Genomic DNA, 22,118 nt, shown 5'->3' on the forward strand with positions numbered 1-22,118 from the left:
AGTGGGTAAGTTAAAAGAAGCGATAGTTCATGTGACGAGTGCAAGGTGCTTTCTAGAAGACATTGTAGAATGGACAGATTGGTGTTTCGCGAAGTGGGGGTTAGAAAAACTTAAGAAAGCGGAAGAAATAATGAGGAATGTGCTGACCGAAGAGGTCAAGAAGATCAAAGAAAAGTGGTCAAAGGAAAGAAAAGAAGAAGAAAATAGAAAAAAGGAAGAACTAGAAAAACTAAACACAAACTGGATGAAAATCCAAGAGAAGTTCAGGGCCATGGGTCACCCGGACTGGATGCCGGAAACAGAAAAGAAGAAGAAGGGGTTGATGGACAAAATAAGAGGATGGTGGAAGAAGTTAAGAAGTTAAAAGAAGAAAAACCCAAAGGCCCTTTTCAGGGCCAGCCATATTTCTCGAAAAGAGATAGCCTTTCAATTGCCTACCCCTTTTTTAAAATTTTTTTTTTTAAAAAAAAATATAAAAAAATCCCATGTTCAATTTCCCTTGACGCTATACAGTCCCACCCTGTTTAAATTCCTTTGACGCTATACAGTCCCCTATTCCCATGTTCAAATCCCCTTGACGCTCAACAGTCCCACGATTTTTCTCCATGTTAATTTCCCTTGTCGCTATATGTTCCCACGATTTTTCTCCATGTTAAATTTCCCTTGTCGCTATATGTTCCCGGGGGGGGGGGGGTCTGTAATGCTAATTCCCATTGTCGCTCTAATATCCCCCTTAACTACTCAGATACCAATGTCAATCTCAACGACTTCATCGCAAAAATTCTGCGTGGTTGGGCTCCAATAGTGTTCTCACGATATATATTAGGCACTAAGATATTAAGATCGTTAACGGTAACCTCTGCGATAATTTTGTACCAACAACAAAAATAAGTTTGGTTACCACAAGACAATAAAGATATTTGCAGAAAAATTATTGGCAAATTAACTCAATGTTTGTCACGTTGTTGTACAGGATTATTCATGGATCCAGCAGAAATAGATTTTGTTATCAAGGATACAGTGGCAAAAGGTGTATTGGTATCACGCAGAAATGCAACAACACGAGACGGAACAATTAGTGACACGATCATTAGCTACTGCGACGGCAATTCTACTCCGTTTACTCATTTGAGATGATCTATGCTGGCATACTCGTCAATAAACCTATTATCGATGATCAATATATTAACCAATGACGTTGTTAGAGTCGCCACTGATTTTTTTTATATTAGTCGTTGTAAAATAAAATGAATCTCGTTGAGCGATTTATTTATAAGGACACTGCGGATACTCATTTGGGTTCATGGCGAATAAAACGCGAACAAATACGCAATTATCCCGAGTCAGCCGAAGTTAAAATACCAGATATCTACCGCAGCAATGATGATTTATTACAGATTTCATCATCACCGTCAGTGTATGATCGAATCACGAGACATTGCATGGTCAATCTGAATGGTCCTGGTGTTTCTGGTAAAACAACGCGTGCGATAGAACTATTTAGAAATTCATGTACGATTGTATTGGCGCAAACTAATGGACTTGCCAGAGATGCAACATCTACGTGGCAGAGCATACACACATCATAGTTTCATTAGATGGCGTGGTGATTCATAAACATCAGAACGAATGAGTGAGAAATATATCCCGAGAATAATTATTTGGGGACGAAATATGCAAGGTGTCTAAGGATATTTTAAAAATATTTCTTGTTACATAACGATGAAAAACACGGCAATTATTATGTGTTGCGATCCAGGGCAACCTCCGCTATTTACTAGAGAATCTCCAAATGACTGGCTGCAAAATTACGTTGGCCACTACAAAGAAATGTTGTATGATCATCAATCACATGATGAAACATTACGACAGTTAAAATGGCTAATCAGACTACAACCAAATACAATTCAATGTGAAATCATGCGTATAGTACTTCCAGAGATACCGATGTCTGATTTTTGGGACTCATGGCGCCCTAATGATCTAATAGTTGTATCCAGGAAAATTGTACGAGATCACGTGCATCGTAAACTATTTGATCTTCACAAGCAAAAATTTGCAACTAAGCGAGTCCCGTTATGTTACCGCTCTGCAGATACACGCCGGCAAAATATACTCGTTGACATTCATGGAAGCGGCATGAAATAAAAACCCGTTCTTAATGATATCGTCAAGGTTCCAGTAAGCGTTGTCATTAAACCCATCGTGCTGGACTCTGGGATATGCGATAACAATTAATTTGTCTCAGGGATTAACAATATCAAATACCAATATCTAGATTGTCGATGATCGGATCAAAAGGTCAAATTAAGTTTATCTGTATGTGTCTAGAGTAACAAAAATATATAAGTTAAACATGGTTGTCTACGTGTTATAGTTGCTAACAGCAGTTACTTTGCAACCGTCACAAACAACAGCGTCACGAGAAGTTATCAACGCAGTGAAGAAAAATTACCTGGTTATGCGCGAGATGACATCAAAAAGAGCGCCATTTTGACCGGATGTAGAATTTGTCATCACACTGTAACAACAACAAAATAATCATTACGCTTGCTGTAACACAATAGTGTTGTAGCAATATTTTCCTAATGACGTACGACAATTTACCGATGACAGAATCGATAGTACACAAAGCCACACACGCGAAAATGTCTCTCTGACATGTCTTGAATGTAAGAGACGTAGAGGAGCTTCGTTCCTCAGAGCGTGTTACTCGTGTTAGCGTTTTTTGGTCGACGCGTATCCAATCTGGTGGTAACTGGGTGTTTTCAGGATTGTCATGTAATTGTTTACAGCAAATCAACGTTGATGAGGTGTTGAATCTAGTCTGTAGATTGGTGTCTGCACAGTGGGTCCTACCACGCTAAAAATTTTATGTGTTGTTATACTCCACACGGGATCATCTGCTCTTGCTGCACCTCTCTCAAGTTCACCAGGTTCATATAAAAAACTCACTGTTACTTTATTACCCAACACTGTTTGTGGTTGATCCATTTATCCACCAGTGATTTTCTTCGTGGTAAATGTCTTTTCGCAATTTCAACGACATGTTTTATGTTAATTTCACGAGTGACCTCGTTGTATCACGCGGCCACCACATGAAGTAGTCTCGCAACCCATTCACGAGATCTGTCCTAAACGCTCAGTGTTCCACTCAATACCTTTTGGGTACATTGATATCCAAACAGTTGATGTGCAAGTGTTTGATTAAATCGTTCAAGGATTGCCTCATCGCGATGTATTGCGGTGTGTCAACTCTGATTTTAACGTTATGTTGTTGCATCGGCGTCGTTACTGAACTGAGTAATTCTTTACCAGGATCAACGTGTAGCAACTGTGCCAATCGTAATGGTCATCGCGAATAAATTCATTCAAACGCTGCTACGACTTCAGTTGCTGTTTTAAAAGATAACGGTTCAGCCTCTTTGTATCTACTCGCAACATCTACGACAGTTTGTATGTACGCCGTTTATATACGTCATGTGGTAAAAACAACATATCTGCCTGATCAACATCGTTGGGCATGCTGACATCAAACCGTCCATGTTGAATCATTTTGGGAAGTGGAAGATAAATTTGCCATATGGCCTGTCATGACAACAAATCTGCGGCTACAGCTCGTGTGACACCTGCTGCATCGGTGATTTTTTAGTACTGATGTACCTCTCCAATATCATCTTGGACTATAATAAATCGACTCCATTATGTAATTGTTGGTATTTGATTGCCAGCTCGGGGAGCTAAGCTACCAACACTATTTTACCTTTCTTAGCAAAGCTTATCAACTAATGAGCGAGTGATTCTCGTATGTTTTTATTCATTATTGAATTCAGCGTGTGAATCAACTTGACATCCGCGATATGTCGTTGTTATAGATCTGGATTTTTGTACGCGACATTATGAACATGGCACGCTTGACCAAGCGAATTTACCGGAAATTCGGCCGGTTTTGGTTGATTGTTTTGGTCAAGTCCAATATCAAGGCGAGTTCCAGGACTACGATAATTATGTCCAGGAAGACGTTTTTCCCCAGGATACTTAGCCATGGTGTTCCTTGTGTTTTCAGAGTGCCTTCGCAATATCGCCGGCCTCTGTTGCAACAGGAATACTCACAAACTTATATTTTTGTGTTTCGCATTTTACACATTTACCTGTAAGTGCCGGCGTGTTATTTCTCAATGTGGTTCCTCTCGGAAATTGGGTTTGACTATTGGTTTCAGCAGATGAAATAGATTATCGATGAAAAAATTTCTAGCGCTGGTTGATAATCAAATCTCCAACTGTTGTCAAACCCAACAAAAGCAGTTTCAATTTTAACCGGGGGAATGATCGTAATCAATTTTTATTTCATGATATCACGCAATGTTAACATATTATTTTATTAGGTTTTACAAAATTACATCATCAAAATAAGTACAATTAGAGATTTGAAATGCTATTGTATAATATGACAGAAATTACGAGTGTGAACGAACAAGGGTATTATTACGTACATCCTAAATACAACGGGTATGGAGGAAACATGACAAAGTCAACGACAAATTTGATTTCAGTTTATTAACACACAACGATATTGATTCAATCATCGACGACGACGTCAACAACGTTTTCGATAAAAAGTCATACGGAAGATCGTCGACAGGCAGATATGACGTAAAGTACCATCTAGCTAAAACAAATTAGCGAAGTTTGATTTTACTTTTGCTGAACATTAGGTGTTGTGGCAAATGCTTAAGCCTTTCATGAACTTGAAGGTTCTCGGACGACAAAAAGTATAAAATTCGATTTGATTTTATATTTGTTAAGATCCTGAATCTGATTTATATTGCATCTGAAAGAAAATCATATTTGATATCGTTGTGCAACCCAATAAAATGTAAGTCTGTTCTTCAACGATATGAACAAATTTAAAGCGATGTTGCTTGTTAAAATCTTATAATCTGATACCTGATGTTGGACTCCAACTATTAAAATCATCGCTGTATCCGCGCCACTTAACTAGACTTCGTGTTCTTCTCTTGCTGATTACTCGTCCGATAATGAAAACATCTTGATCTGTCCTCACTAGCTCTTGTTCGTAAAAGCTACCAATTACTGGTTCTCCTAATAAATCTTTTAGTTTGCACGTAACTGGAATTGTTATTAGAATTTTATCAACAACAAATATTTCTTCTGTCCAGTTTCTGGTAAATCCTTTTTCGAATATTTTTTAACCAAAGAAATTCGAACTATCGCGTACATTAAACTTGTGTCGGCGGTACATATTTTCAGTAGCTAGTATTGAATTTTTAATTTGTCAAACTTCTTGTTAAAAAATTCTGGACCGTTTTATCAAAAAATGGAGTACTAAACACCTATTTGCTAAAAACATCAATCACGTTAAACAAATAGGTCTTGTTATCATTGTGCTGTCCTAGATTAGAAATATCTACTAGATCTATCGCCTAATGTCATCAACGGAATTTGCGATAACCTTACATCGTGGAAACATTTTTTTGGTTTGGTTTGTGAAGTTCATGAGCGAGCGTTAGAGTGCTAAACACTCCATAGTCATAAAGTCCACGAATTCCAGTCTTTCCAAGAACGAGCTTCTATTTAGTTCCAGTTAAACCTTGTACTAGTTTTCTATCAACGCGCTCTAGCACACCGGTAGGCTGTATGTTATGTAATTCATCTAACATGACCTTGTCAAATCCTGGCTCGTCATTCTCATTGTCGCGATAACATATATCATGTCGCATCGCTATTGCGTCAACTTGATTATAAGGTTCTTGTCCAGGTAATGGATTATAGTGCTCATCAAGTTGTTGATCTAGCGGATTATAAGGTCAAGTATATTTATGACCTGGCAAAGTCCAGCCGCCTTTCGGTTTCGGTAACTTGACAATATGTTTGTGTTTATCAATACCAACACCAATTACTTCACGTCGATTTCATTTTCTGCAATAAGTTATAATTGTATCTTGTTCTAAAGAAAGATCTATATCGCATTCACATTTACATGTCGCTATAATTCCTATACTTAATTGTTTACTATAACCAGTTTATCGGCGTCTGACAAATGCAGCGGAATTATATCTATATCCGCACCTTTCTGCTTTAAAAACATACTTTTTTCCTACACATATTGCACAAATACTTTTTAAAATAAGTCTGTTGTTCTTTTGTTGTTTCTTTTATTTCGTTTGTGCTTCCGTTTGACTTCTACACTTTAGGCAATACGTTGTCATTTTATATTTGATTGCTAGATAAAATGGCTTTATCGTTATTATTTAAATTGTAGGTGCGTTATCTAATTCATATTGAGAATATACTCCATGAAATCCTTTTACAGCTTTTAGTTTATGAAGCATTCAAAATTACTTAAACGTATGTAATTCAGCGCCTGGTTCCTGGTAACATCAATCCGCGACCGTTTGCTCCACGGCCAATACCTAGTAAATTCTGCAATAGACTTCATTCTATTCCTGCCAACAGTGGACCTATAAATCCGCCTTGCATTGCCCTCGTTTGTTTGGTTGTTGTTGTCTTAATTTGTTGTTGTCTTTTTCGCGCTTTCGTGTCTGGTTTCCGAGTAAGTATTTTTCATCTAGTATTGTCACACAAAATGTATATACCAGATGATTTGTTTGATACCGTCTCCGGATACCGCCTTCTTTTTTGCACCAGATTTTGCACCAGATGTTGCTGCTAGTCCTAGCGTACCAAGGATACCAAGGATCGGCAATACTTTTGGTAATATAGTTTTTGCCAAAGTGCTGGACCTAGAAAATCTGCCATGTTGTGCCATTACCGTTGTTTGAGTTGTGCTTATATTAAATACAAAAGGTTTTCCTTTTTCTATCTTATTGATTTATTGCTGCGTTAACATCAATTTCATTTGTGTACCAGCGATATCTTTGATGCTGAAATTTAGTTTAAGAGAAATTGCTCTATGTTTAGAATCCGCGATCGACAATTTCTTTAATTTGACCTTGAGTTAGATATATTTCTTTTGCATTGTACTTCAATATTTGTTTTGTTAAATAAAACTAAACCTTATCCATCATTCGTCTTTTGGTCGCATAAATTGTTAAGAATATATCGCTTGAATTAACTGCAAATACGTTAACACCGACGCATGGATTTGCTCTTAACGTCCATGTAACTTCAATATTAGCAGTGTTTTGATACATCAAATGAAACGATAGGGTAGAGTGTTCTAAACTCTTCAACTGATATTTGAGATCCGCTGTCTGCGTCTTGATATTTTTGCATAGCCTCCATCAGATTCGTGTAAGCTCGTGATACGTTTCTTTCTGATATGAGTAAACTGGGGCGAATCGCCGTCGTAGTAGCTGATGATAGTACCAATTGCAACTCCATTTGGTAGATTTGTCCTATCTCTGGACGCTTATACGCCTTTCGCAAGTTCTGCTTGGTCCGTAATTAACCTTGTGCAACGGCGCTTATTATCAGATGAGGCTCGATGAGAAAATTCGCCAATAATTTTTCGGCTCATATCTTTTGCAAATGATATATGGTCATTGTAGCCTATATGAAATTAGCGCCGTCAGCGATGTCAATATCTCCGCATCAAGCATAAATCTCGATAGCACTATTGGAGCCCAACCACGTTTATTTTTTGCACAGCAGTCTAGGAGACCTATCTCCGTATCTAATTTATTAAATGACGACCAAACCAAGCAACAATAACCGAATGAATGTTTACTGCAAACTCAAATGATTCAGTTTTTGGCAAATCCAGTTAGATCCAAACCAACCAAATCTCGAGAAATACGGCTCACATTCATCCGCTCCAAGAAAACTAGCGGGGTAACAAGCCACCATACCAACTGAAATTATATCAACGGAATTATATTTTGTGTTGCAAAGGCCACCGTGTCCCCAGTACAATGCATGAATCCGAAATATCTTCGAGAAGGTCTTTCATGGTTAGAGGCCATAAGTGAAAATACTGTCACGATCTATCTGGAACGTTGACCAAACATGAGCTGCAGCGTCCTGCTTTAATTTCTCCTTGGCCTTTTTGATATGCTTGTATAATTGTAAATCAAACAGTGGGCGTTTTTTCCTATCGTTTACTCTATCAAAATCAAACCAAGCCGCGACTGGTTTCTTCATATATAATTTTGCAAACTCTTATTTAAGGTCCCGGATTCGAACCCCGACAGAGACATGACTTATACAAATGGTACCTCGCTAGGCGCTCAGAATTAAGCAGTTAGTGTTAGGACTGGTTGGCCTGGTGTCAGGATAATGTCACGGGGTGGGAGATTATGCTACATGTCTGTGGCATGATACCCCAGTGCAAGACATCACTATCAACTGTCACACTGCAGACATCGTAGCGATATAACTGAAAAATTGTTAAAGCTACATTAAAAATCCAAATCACACACATACTCAGCAATTACAGCTGGCCGCGCTACATTAGCTCGAAAATGTATATCAGCGACCGATTGTCCAATTGTCTAAACAAATCCAAGTGTTCCAGTGAAAAATAATAGATCGGATACAATGATGTAAAATCTCGCTATCTGCAAACCAGAATCAACATTCTGATCACGAACCATAAATGTCATCAAACGATGATACGCACGTGCAACATAGTTTTTATTGAAATTCAGTAGCACATCTTCGGATGATTCTTGATGTCCGTTTATTCGTAGAGAAACTTCGCTCACTCCATGCGTGTCAAATACCATTGATTTTCGCGTCTGCGAACATACTAGAGCTTTACTCTGAAGCGCTATGAATATATGGCGTGGCTCTGAAAGTCCCGGCAGTGAAAATATATGCCATGTGAATAAACCACAAACAGTATTTTGAATGCTGTCTGCGGTTTTTGTCAACCACGAAAACGTTGATTTGCCGACGTGATCCATAAAAGAGAACAGACGTTGTTCTTCAAGGAGTGATGGCATCCTTGTTTGCATCCACAAGAGTGTTTTGTCAGTCTCACTTTACCAGCATCAACTGTATCTGGACGCCAAATTGCATGCATATTTGTCGTTGTCCTTTCGAACAAGTACAACTATATGTTTACCACCAAACACAACTTTTCTAATATTTCTGCACAATCCAATGATGCGTGATTGTGGAATTTCGTACATGAAAATTCTTCATCATCACTTAATAGTGATCGACTTACTGAGAATCTTAAGTTGAAAGCTTCAGTTCAGTTTCAGCGGCGTTCATTGTTACGTTGAGATTCTCGGGTTCATTAGGGGTATCCTTCGAGAACATCACTGATGGGCCAGCTGACCTTGAATAATCATCGGAATATCTTGTGAAGCAACGTCAACATTTTCGAGACATGATACAATATTCTTTTCATCAATGCTGTCTGTGGCACTGTTAAACAACGCCCTAACACCATTGTTAACAAAACCAGTTCGAGCTCTTGTTCCATATGCTGTATTATCTGCTTTTAGAAGTTGACCTTCGATCTCAATAAATTCCTCGGCGTACAAGAACTATATGATTGTATCCTAAACTTGTAGTTCGATTCTTCAACGTGCGTCGGACACACATGCATCATAAAAATAATACTGATAATTGCGAACAAATTCATCTTTGAGGACTGACGCGTCAATGTCAGATGCGGGATCAGGTACACCCTAAAATATTTTATTATATTATTTGTTGCTTAAAACGACATCGAGCAAGGCCACTTCACGCATTGGCTTGCGGTTATAATTTTTTTCTCTCGGCGGCTTGATGGTATATCAATGACGGAGCAGCAGAGAGGGTAAACAGACCACTTGCTATAAAGTACATTTATGCAAAATAAAACCTCATACGAAAAAAATGAAAAAGATATGGTCAATAACGTGAAACCGAAGCCTCTAACCTAAACCGAGAGTTTTTCTAATTGGTTTAGTTTATTTTGTTACTCCATCTTTGTCGTTCGTATTTTTTAACATTTGTATGCGACTTTGTTTACCTACTGTGACAGTCATTTGTGGTCGAACCCTCTCTGCTGCTGTATTGTGTGAATAATTAAATCCTTATTATATCAATCCCTCAACCAAAGATTGTATCAAGACCTATACGATATCGCGATTGAGAATCATGTAAATTTGTTGTTATAAACCCGTGTGGAGTAGATTGTGCTTTTGAAAAGAAGTTTTTGAACTTAATCATGTCCATATCCCTTGAACACCATGTCTGATGAATATTTCGCAGAGTATGTGTATCAACTCCATTTAACACAATCTCTGATCACTTTAGGTATTTGTGTAAATCGCTGAGTAACATAAATCACGTCTATGTTTTATGCCTGCAACAAGAAAATGTCCGAGCTAGATTTGATTGTTTGTCCAGCATTACATCATCGTATACTACGAGATTATTAATACATCCATCGAGGCCATCTACAGATGGGGCTTCATCAATATCGGTGACAAATCAATAATATCATTAGCATCTTCGTCCAACAATTTTGCATTTTCATTAAATTCCTTAAGCACCGCGTAGCATATCAGATCAGCAACTGACGGAACTACTAAATACAACTTATCCAATTTGAGCCATGTCCTTATCAGATTAAGTAATAATTGCGTTTTACATTACCCAGACGGACCTTGATACTTGCTCTGATTGAACTTGGTAGCGCTGGATGATGTTTTACTGGCTCTTGCTTTCGTGTTGCTGAGAAATCAATGACATCCATGTTGTACAAATATAATAAATAATATGGATTTATATTGTGTTCAATACAGAGCATCCACCCCCACAACTGGATTAAGAACAATAATAACAAAAATTAAAAATTGTGCACTTAAAGGTAAATGTGTGAAATGTGGTACAAATAAAACTTAATTTACTTTCGTCTCGTATGAAGACAGGTGGTGATATCGCTGCTTCATTAGAAAACTTATCTGGAGATCCATGGGCTAAATAACCAGGAGAAAAACACTTCCAGGATATACTTATTGTGGTCCTGGAGCCAGACTTGATATCCGACTTGACGAGCGAGATCAACCAAGACCTGGAGAGTATCCAATAAACTCGATTGATTAAGCATGTCCCGTTCATGATGTAGCTTACAAAAGTAAAGATTTACAACAAAGACATAGTGCAGATGTGAAGTTGATTCACTCGTTAAATTCCATTTTTAAAAAATCTTTCAGAGAATCATTAGCTAATTGGTTGGTAAGATCTGCGATGAAAAGTAAACTACTATTAGGAACCGGTAATTAATCACCCGATTATTGAAAAAATGGAATCTATTTATTATAGCCCAAGAGGATATTGGAGGGGTAGAGCAGCGGTTAGTAAACTTGCTGATGCATAAAACGTTACACGTTCTTTTGCTGACAATTGGTTAGCACGACAGGCAATATGGCAAATATTATCTACCACCGCCTTAACAAATTAAGTACGCACATTTTAATCACGTACAAACAACTACGCGTTGACTGTCGTTGACGTTGCAAATAGGTATAAAGAAGCAGAACCATTATAACTAAAACAGCAGCGAAGGATGTATCTGCTTTTGAACGAATTTTTCAACGACGACCCTTGCGATGGCAACAGTTACTACAAGTTGATCCTGGCAAGGAATTTCTTGATGCAGTATCTTCGCTCACGAAAAAAAATAATATCAAAATTAAACTAGGACATACGGCAATTCATCGCGATCATGCAACTGTTGAACGATTTAATAGAACACTTGCTGAGCGGTTATTCGGATATCAATATGCGAAGGAAATAACTCAGAAAGATATGAGTTCTCGCGAATGGGTTGCAAGATTGCCAAGTGTGACAAATGCGTTAAATAATGAAATTACTAGTGCAATTTCTATGAAACTAGTACCACAAAAAAAAAACAACACATACCAATACAATAACATGACTTTCCAAAACAACCAGTACGAGGTAATTTGACTGTAAGATATTTATATGAACCTGGTGAACTTGAAAGTGGTATAAAAAAGAGCTACTGATCCTATTTGGATTATTACGACACATAAACTTTCCAGCGTGGTAAGATCGCGGGTAGACCTGCAATCTACAGACTATATTCAACTGCTCCTCAAAGTGGAGTTGTACGAGAACAGTTACAAGCAATTCCTAAAGACACACAATTACCACCGCATTCACTTTTGTAAACTAGCACCTCGATGAATTTCGATTCAAGACAGGCCAGCATCACATTTTCGCATGTATGACCAAAATTACTATTAATTCCATCTACAGTAGATTGTCTTCGATTATTTTTTTAATACTGCTACAACGTTACTGTGTTACAGCTCGCACAATGATTATTTTGCTGTTGTTTCAGCGTCATGATAAATTCAACATTCAATCAAACTGCTGCTGACAATAGCGATGATATAGTAGCAAAACAAATTAATTATCAAGAGTGTGACAAAAAGAAAATAAACGTGGCTTTATCACATTTATTTTCTTTTTATCACACTGTTTATAACTAATTTTTTTTCCAACTATATCATCGCTATTGTCAGGAGCAGTTTAATTATTATTTTCTGTGAAGTCTATGATAACACGCCACAGCTGATATATTCTTCTGACTCGAGACACTGCCAGATAAACTAAATTTGACCATTCGATACGATTATCGACGATTCAAACATTTGTATCAGAGATGGTTAATCCTTGTTATGAATGAATCGTCATTGCGTATCCTAGCGTCCATGGAGTTTTGTCCATAGTTAACGCGCTCTCAACAACTCTTACAGGAACTAAATATCATTTAACACAAGATTTTGTTTCTCTGACGATCCTATTGTATCAACTTCAATATTTTATCGTCGCGTATCTGCTGGTCGATAACACAATGGTATGGATAGATTTGAAAACATTTCTTTCTGTAACAAAAATAATTGTTGTTGAAGTGTATCACGAACTATCTTTCTACATGCAACTATCAAATCATTTGGTCTCCATAAATTCCAAAACGTTTTTATAAGCAGTTTCTGAAAGTATTTCACGCATTATTTCACATTAAATGTTATTCGGTTGTAGTCTGATTAATTTCTTAAACTCTCTTAATTCTGCATCAAGTGCTCTATGATCATCAATTATTTCTTCATAATAATACGCAAGATTTTTCATCCATTTACGTGGAGACAATCCAACAAAACGTGGTGGTTGACCATGATAGCCACACATTATCACAGCAGTATTTTGTCAATAACCAGTCAAGAAATATTTTTAACGTTTCTAATGAAACGTTGTATATTTCATCCCAAACAATAATCATTGGAACACATTTCTCGCCCATTTGTTCATAAGTCCATTTATCTCCCTTCCATCGAAAGAATTTGTGATAAGTGCATGATTTAATATATCTTTCTTTCATTTCTCTTGCGATGCTGTGTGTAAGTGTTAATACAACTATATCGAAATTCCGAAATAATTCAATCACACGAGTTGTTTTACCAGAACTGCCACGCCCATTGAGATAAACAGTCTTACTTCTGGTCACAGGATCATATACGGATTGTGCAGATGACAATTATATATTTAAATCAAATTTGTTAATAAATATCCTTAATTTCAACGTCGGCGGATTCAGAATTGTTAAATATGTATTCTTGTTTTATTTTCCATTCACCCCATGATGCATAAGTGCCGATATTAGTTGTTCTAGCAATCCTGTATTTTTGTATTGATATAATATGAATCCGTAGCGACTCTGACAACAAACTCAGAAACGCTATTTATCATTGATAATAGATTTATTGAAACGTACGCGAGTATCGAAGATCTTAAATGAGTCAGCTGTGGTGACTCACCATCAATAATACTAACAATTGGACCTAGTTCAGTTCCGTCTGATAAATTAACATTTCTTCGACTTATAAATGTGAGTCTATTCGTTGTATCATCATCTATAAAAATCGGATTCAGCACCATCTATAATCAATCTTGTACAGTGTCGTTTATGATCATATGATCCTCCTTGGGTAAATTTACCGATTATTTTCTACCAAGATCTTTTGCGACTTTATTCTCAAAATCAGTCAAATGAGAATTTTCATCATCAGAATATTTCTTTTGTTGTGGTAACCAAACTTGTTTCTGCGAACAATATGATCTAATTGTTTCACTTACAATCAACGATATCAGTATTTTTACATCGAGCACATACCGTAATAATGCTATTGGTACCAACATTTTTTCTGAAAAATGTTTGCCAAGCCAGACATAACAAATCGGATGAAGATCTTCGGCAAACTTAAATTATTCCAGTCAGGTCAAAATCTGGTAATGATACATTTATCGATGCCCTAGTCATCTCGTGTGTTAGATGTCCAAATCACTCAACATACTTAGAACACTCTCCCATTCCAAGAAAACTTCCGGGATAACATGCAACCAGATCAACCGAGATAACATCCTTATAATCCCATCTTTCATTCCATAATCCACCGTGTCCGTATTCGACACAACTCGATATTATATCATTGAGAAAATCAAACCTCGTAGGCTTCCACAAATATTTATCTCGCAAAATGAGCTGCATCTGATGGAATCGTAAAACAATTACTGAGCAACTTTCCATGCATGCCATCGTCATGGGTGTATTTTGACGCATAATCTTTCATTTCTTCGTGGACAGATTCTGTCCGATAAATATCTCCATTAGGTCGTACAAACTGATTATAGCTTCCATCATCGGAAGTCCTGATATAGGATCGTTCTTATTTATTTCGTTAATAAAATCAAATGTATCTCCTTGGTAAAATTTAATAATTCCATATCGTGGAAATATTGTTACTGCATTAATCCACGCATGCGCATTATGATCAATAATTTCAATCGAAGTTCCTGTCGATTTATACTTCGATTCGTACAAAATTATCGTTATCGTTTTTACCATTATTGGAAATTTTAATTTCTTTCATAGTTCAGCTACGTCTCAGATAGACGCTCCGGTATCTTTAACTATTTCTGCCCTATCATTCATTATTTTACGTAAACCATTTCCACTAGTCGAAATTGTAAAATGTTCCGTTATTCGTTCGGCTACACAATATAGCCTTGATAATTTCATCGGTTTTAATCATGAACGCTGGGTTTAACATTTGTCAGATATAATGCACAAATAACCGTGGTTACAGGATATGCTGTTTTATAATACAATTTGTTAATACCAGTCAACATTCTTGGTTTGGAAGTTTTACTCAATACGGCGATTTTTTCATTATGAAGGACAGGGTCACGTTTGTCACTGATAATCCAAGTATCGTCTACTTCCTTAATAAACTTTACTCTGAAAAAATATATTTGATTGTCGAGATAGTTAATAATCGTTGGTCATTCAAGCAAAGACTAAATGCAAATGGCTTATGATAGGTTCTATAGCTCCCTATATTAAAGCTTGAGTAACCGAATTCTGAAATATACATATATATAATGTTGGAACGTAGCGCAGTGTTACGTACTGCATTCTCATACTCGAGGTCCGGCGTTTTAATGAACTTTGAAAATATTAGTGTTATTATTTCTGCAATTAAAGAATTAATATATGACGGTATAAAAATTCAACTTAATCCTGAAGAAATTCTTTGTGATTTTGAATTATTACAAACACGAAAATTCGAGGATAGATATACAGTACCAACAAAATATAGATTCATTACCTTCATCCAGCAGTCTATGTTCCAATCCTTGGCTACCGTTAACAAATTCGAATCTCTCTCACGCGCGATTGAAAACATTAGATCAGAATTAGCTCGCTAAAGCGAAACAAAAAAGATTCTTAACACGCGCGTGAGGCAGTTGAGATTGATTATATCAGATCGTGAAAAATAAAAAGCGCTGTCATTAGTGATCGTGAAAGTGAAAGTACTGTCAGTGACTGTAGTAACAACGGCACTAAGGGGGACTGTGAAAGTGAAAGTAGTGACACTGATGGAAATCAAAATTATGTCAAGTGGGGTCCCTGTCGTGGCTAGTGATTGTGAAAGTGACGGTTAATATTTATCTTTGTCAAGGGTTTCATATTTATTTTTTGTTCTGCCTGGTTATTATTGTTGTTGTTGTTGTTATTATTATTATTATTATGTAATTTTTTCTTATGTTTTTGATGAGATTTTCATTATTTTTAGTACTATTACCGGAAATCTGGAGGAGAATCAGTATTAAAAAAGTCTGTTATAATATATTGTATTTCCCTTGATTGAAAATCAATAACGAACGTCAAGATTTATGATCGTACATATAAATTTATATTCAGAATTTCTTATCTCAAATCTGGAAGGTGACCATTCTGATCAGTGAGTTCTTGTAAGATCAAATATTCAGGAGGTACTTGAGGTGTAAATGTATATAAAATATATCCTTGCTGGGCCTGACTGGATTCTTCAAGATTTACCTGATAGTTGCCATCAGTTTCATCACATACAAGATTAACTGCAATAATTGATGTGACATTTACAATTCCCGGTGAAATATGTCTGCCTCCAAAATACGGATCATTGTTATGTTTGAGAATATTTGCTGGCGGGTTTAGTTTTTTCCATGATTCAACAACTTTTGGAAAGTTTTCATTGATAATATCATTAACCCGTATTTTTGTTCTTCAGTTTCAAATTCTGACATTATAAATGATGCTAGATCTGCTTCAGCTATTTTATAATGATTCAGAAATATTTATTTATAAATAATTTTCTATTATCTTGTGGTATAATTATTGTATGATTTTTTAAATAATATAAGTATTTATTTGACTAATATATTCAAGGTCTGATGTAATTTGATTTAAATGTTGTATTGTTTCAATGGTTTTCTTTTTTAAATTACCATTAGAATACTCCAGTATAAAATTTTTTAACTAACTGTTCTAATGCTGCAGATATAACTGCATGTTTATCAGCCAGGGATTTTAGTACTTTTGTGAGCAACATACGTATTATTATCCCTTATGACTATAGAAGAAGGATAGAGATGCTGAAGAACAGGGTGTAATGGAGATTCTTATTCTCGATGTTGTGTTTCATTTATAAAACTTTGTTCATTTATAGAGAAATCATCTTGTTGAGGTTCTAGCGGTCCTTTATACTCTGGTGCTATTTCAGGCCATCCTAATACAGATTTGATTGATAACTGATGATTGATAAATATCTACAACATAATCTGGTGAATTTATTTCTATCGCAGCTGATAAAGTTGGTTCGCGAGCTGTTATAGCTATTTTAGTTTCTCTATAGCTTTAATTCTGCTCTTGAATTCGTCATTGATTTGTTCCATTTGAAAATTACCTGTAGGAATACTGACAACTTGCCAATCAGGAGTCCCATCTGGTTTATTCTTATTTGCAAGTACCAGTGAATTATTTGCTGGCAATCAGCCAAACGATTTTGATTTGATATTTGGCCAGGTGTAATAAATTCGTAATTGTGGTAGCGCCATTTCTTACGCTGTAATTGCAGTTGGAAAATTAACGCTAAATTCAGGATTAGTTGAGCTCTCTGATATCGTAATTTTTGACGGATTTGTATTAACGAAAATTAGCTGAAGTAACTCGTTCGGAGTTAACATCATCATTATTATTATTTTACAAATCCTGATTTTCTAAATCAGGCGTGGATGTTTTCACAGTCATTACTTTCTTGTTAATTTTAATAATCTCCATGAACTCAAAATCTGATATTTTTCCATCACTAAGGCTTGATGATATTAACGAAGATAATTTGGAGAATGCTAGCGTCGCTGTGTGTAATTTTTTATATACTCATGTAATTTAGCATTTGTGCATGTGCATATTTTTGGCAATAGTATTAAAAAGGCCAGCAATTGTTGTTGCAGCTGAAACACAAATATTTACAACTGCTGCTATTGTCATTGTTATTGATCATACTAATATGCCCGTTCCAGCAATAAGAGCAGACGCCGACTACACAATTATGTCAGGAACAACTACACGTCTGCATTTTTTAAAAAAATTTACTGTATATTCGTCAACGATATTTTTTTGGTTTTTTTGCCATTCACGTGCTTGATTGTACCTTAAACATTAAACGTTGATTGGAATGCTCATTATATTTTAAGTAGGTGGCAATTTAGTCCGATTAATCCCCCAAACTGTATTGAAACTGATGGATGATAGGTGGGTATGATGTGACCTGTTCATTAAAATGTGCCATTTTGCTGCATGAAAATCTTCCCGGAACAAGCCTACTTTAGTCATATTCCGGTAATTGATAACGGCCACATCAAGCGCTAAATTCAAAATGGCCACAGGGCAAATGGTAGTGCCATTCCAGGTGGCTTTACAAGTCGGCAAACAGATTACATGCACTGGAAATATAATGTACATGTCACCAAAAGAATTCTACTGCCGACGGTAGCCATGTAAATAACCCAACAACATTATTTTCAATGCTATCTGTTGTCATTGTCAACCTTGATAACAATGATTTTCCACCTGAATTCATTAAAGTAGTTAACATTTATTCTACAGCAACTGATGGAGACATTACTGGCATACACAAAGCAAGTTTTTTTAATATTACTTTACAATCATCATCAGCAGTAGCTTCTAGTCGCCAGATTGCATCATTATCTTAGCACTTTCTCACAAGTACAACTGTATGTTTCTCCCCAAAGATAACTTTTCTGACATTTCTACAAAATCTAAAGATATGTGATAGTATAAATGCGCATGAAAATCTTATATTTCCATCTTTTAACATTGATCGACGTGTAGCAAATCCTAAGTTACATTCTGGATTGGCTCTCTGTAATATCATTCGGTCTGGTTGTACAACAACCGACGTATCTCGTGTCACTTGTGCCTTAAGATGTGGTCTATCACCAGGACTGTTAAAATGATCTTTAACAAACATAATTGACGGACCAGCTGATTATGTATAATCATCGGAATAACTTGCTAGATTTAATATCGTTATGGCAACATTAACGTCTTTTTGAATTGTTTCAATATTTCTTCCGTCAATCATGTACTTAGCGCTGTCAAACAAGGCCATAATACCATTATTAACAAAACTAACTATGGCCCGAACTACATATGGTGTATTAGGGACGACATCTTTTACAATTTCTCCTTCTACTTCAATAAACGATTCATTGGGTAAAAAATATCTGCTTGTATATTGAACTTGTAGTTCTATTCGACCACGCTGATTTGGTACACGTGCGTCATAAGAATAATATTGATAATCGCGTATATATTCACCTATAAGAACTTGTGAGTCCATAGTGAATGCTGGATCGGATATACGTCTAAACATTTTTATTATAATTGTTATCGTCTAACACGAAGACCACTTCCTGAAATAAAACTTGTATTTACCGGCATAATCTAATTAGTCAACTTTGCAGGAAAGACTTCATTAACAGCCAACTGTATAAGTTTTGGATTTGCAACTTGATTTAATGTTTTACTGATATTTGCAGGCATAGTTTCAGTGCTGGGTAATTTTACTGGTTGTGGTTTTCTTCCTACTAATCGAGCTAATCTTTCTTTGATTGCTGAAAATGCTTTACCGGCAACATTGCCAACAGCACTGATACCTTTCTCGCGAATAGGGTCAATAGCTTTCATTCCAAATTGTTTTGCAATCGGTATTACTTTTGGAGCTATTCTCTTAAAAAAACCTTGAACAATACCACCGAGTCCATCTCGTTAGATCGCTTTTTACGTCGATAATCGTACATTTATTAATCTGACCATTACAGGTCTACGTTGAGCATTATGTACAATCATTTCATTAAATTCAAAGTTGATTAATTACAAGTTTCAATCGCTGTAATAATCATCAGCAATTCCATTAATGAGAGATCGATAAACATTAATATCCATAACATCGCCTGTAAATAATCTTCGGCAAATATCAGGTATTTCATTTATAATTTCTGGAGAATTATTTCCTTCACGTTTTCCTCCGATCAGAATTTTTAATCGCTCAACATCGGAAAGAATACTGTCAGGACAAGTTCCTTGAGTAATAAAGTCACTTCCAGTAGCACCAGAAGGTGTGCCAGATACTCTTTGTCTTAGATCCTTTTTAAATTCATTAAAATTCGTGTCGTCATCTTCAGCAAACTTATTAGTATATATGGAATATACACCTTTAACCCAATTATCTTTTTTCCCCAAGATCCAACATATTTAGGTTTTGCATATTTTTATGTTTGTTGTATCCTTGTGCGGCAATATCTACTGCGTCTATGTATTCTGATTTTGTGATATTGTCTAAACCACTAGCTGTAAATGTATTCCTAATATCAGTTAGTAGAAATTGTGATTTAGGAGATTGAAGTTTAAAAGATTGTGATTTAAAAGGTTGTAATTGAGGTTGTTTTCCTAAAAACTTTTTGTGTTTTTCAAATTTGTGGCTCAGGAATTTTTTGTTTTTGTGGCTCAGGTGGAGAAATTTGTGGACCAGGTTGAGATTGTTGTTCACGTGACTCCTCATAAAATTATTTGCAATATATTCTCTTTATTTTTGATCATCATTTCTAGCCTGTTTTTTTGTTGTTGTAATATATACGATATACCCATTAAAAAGATCATCAACATTTACGCCACAGCATACTCAGGTTTTAAAATTTAAGACTTTCGAAGAAAATTCTCCGCTACAAAACTAGGTACATCTTCCTCTTTAACATTTTCTTTAAGAGCTGTAATAAAACCTTCTCTAAATTTATTAATCAATTTAATATCTTCGTTTTTTACTTTGGTTTTGGTGCAAGATCTTTTTTTATTTCACAAATATCTTCAAATATTTCTTCTTCTTTGCCAGGAGGTTGAGTAGCAGCTATTTCACTTGAAGATATCTTAAAAGCTTTTTTGTTTGTTTAGTTCTTTTTGCTATCTTTTCCGTTTGCTCAGCAGTTTGTTTTAACGCGTGAAGAAGCCCTTCAGTAGCTTCTGCAACTCTTTCAGTAACCTTTGTAACAGGTTTAAAAGATTGTTCTTTATCTTCTGCATATTCAACTTGTGCTTCTTGTTGTTCTTGCAGTTTTAGTTTGAGAGTATCACGAACAGAAATATATCTTCTAATTGCTTCTAATCTTTTTCGAGCTAATCTACTAGTGTAAGATTCCATTACTGATATAATAATTATTTAATTACTCACACAATACAGCAGCAGAGAGGGTACAACCACAAATGACTGTCACAGTGGGTAAACAAAAACTCGCATATTTTGAAAGACACGAACGACAAAGATAGAGTAACAAAACAAACTAACCCAGTTAGAGAAACTCTCGGTTTTGGTTAGAGACTTCGGTTTGACGTTATTGACCATATATTTTTCATTTTTTTTGTATGAGGTTTTATTTTTCGTAAATGGACTTTAAAGAAAGTGGTCTGTTCACCCTCTATGCTGCTGACGGCTTGTAAGCTGATTATTTTAGTCGTTCATTTACGGCTTGATTTATTATTTTATTGACACTTTCTGGCATCGCTTCGGTGCTGGGCAATTTTACTGGTTGCGGCTGCGGTTATCGTCGTATTAATAGCTCGAGTCTGTCTCAGATAGCGGAGAGTGCTTTAATTACCAGTGTCATCACCAACAGCGTCAATAGTGCTATCACGGACAATATCGACGGCTTTCATTCCTAATTGTTTTGCAGTCGGGATCGCTTTAGGGGCTATATGAATAAACCTTGAACATCACCAATCAATCGTGAATTTATCACCCTGATCACCACAGGTCCACGTTCAGCAGTGTATAATCATGTTATTTTGTTATCGTCGATATAATTGATCAATTACTTTAGTAAACATCGGTAATTTCATCGATTAGTGCCCGATAAACACTGCTGTCCATGACGCCACTGGTAAATAATCGCTTGCAGATAGCAGCTGCTTCATTGATGATTTCGTGGGTGTAATTTATATGTACATGTGTGCGAAGCGTATAACTCTAAACTCTCAGCATCATGGTACTTCACGGAATTATTCGGCAGTCACAGAATAGGATGAACCACGTCACAATCATGTCTGAGGAAATCATCTTGCCCATAGTGTACGCAACATGGCGCTGCGTTCGTATGGAAAATCTATTAAGCATGAAAGGCGCAGAGAATGTAATTTTTAGGGCCACTCTGGTCACATTCAGGTTTTAAATTATAAACTAACGAATGAATTGACTAAGTTATGTGCACTT

Source organism: Sinohyriopsis cumingii, chromosome 11 (genome assembly GCF_028554795.1).
Source record: "Sinohyriopsis cumingii isolate HCF-2022 chromosome 11, ASM2855479v2, whole genome shotgun sequence".
NCBI classification, from domain to species: Eukaryota; Metazoa; Mollusca; class Bivalvia; order Unionida; family Unionidae; genus Sinohyriopsis; species Sinohyriopsis cumingii.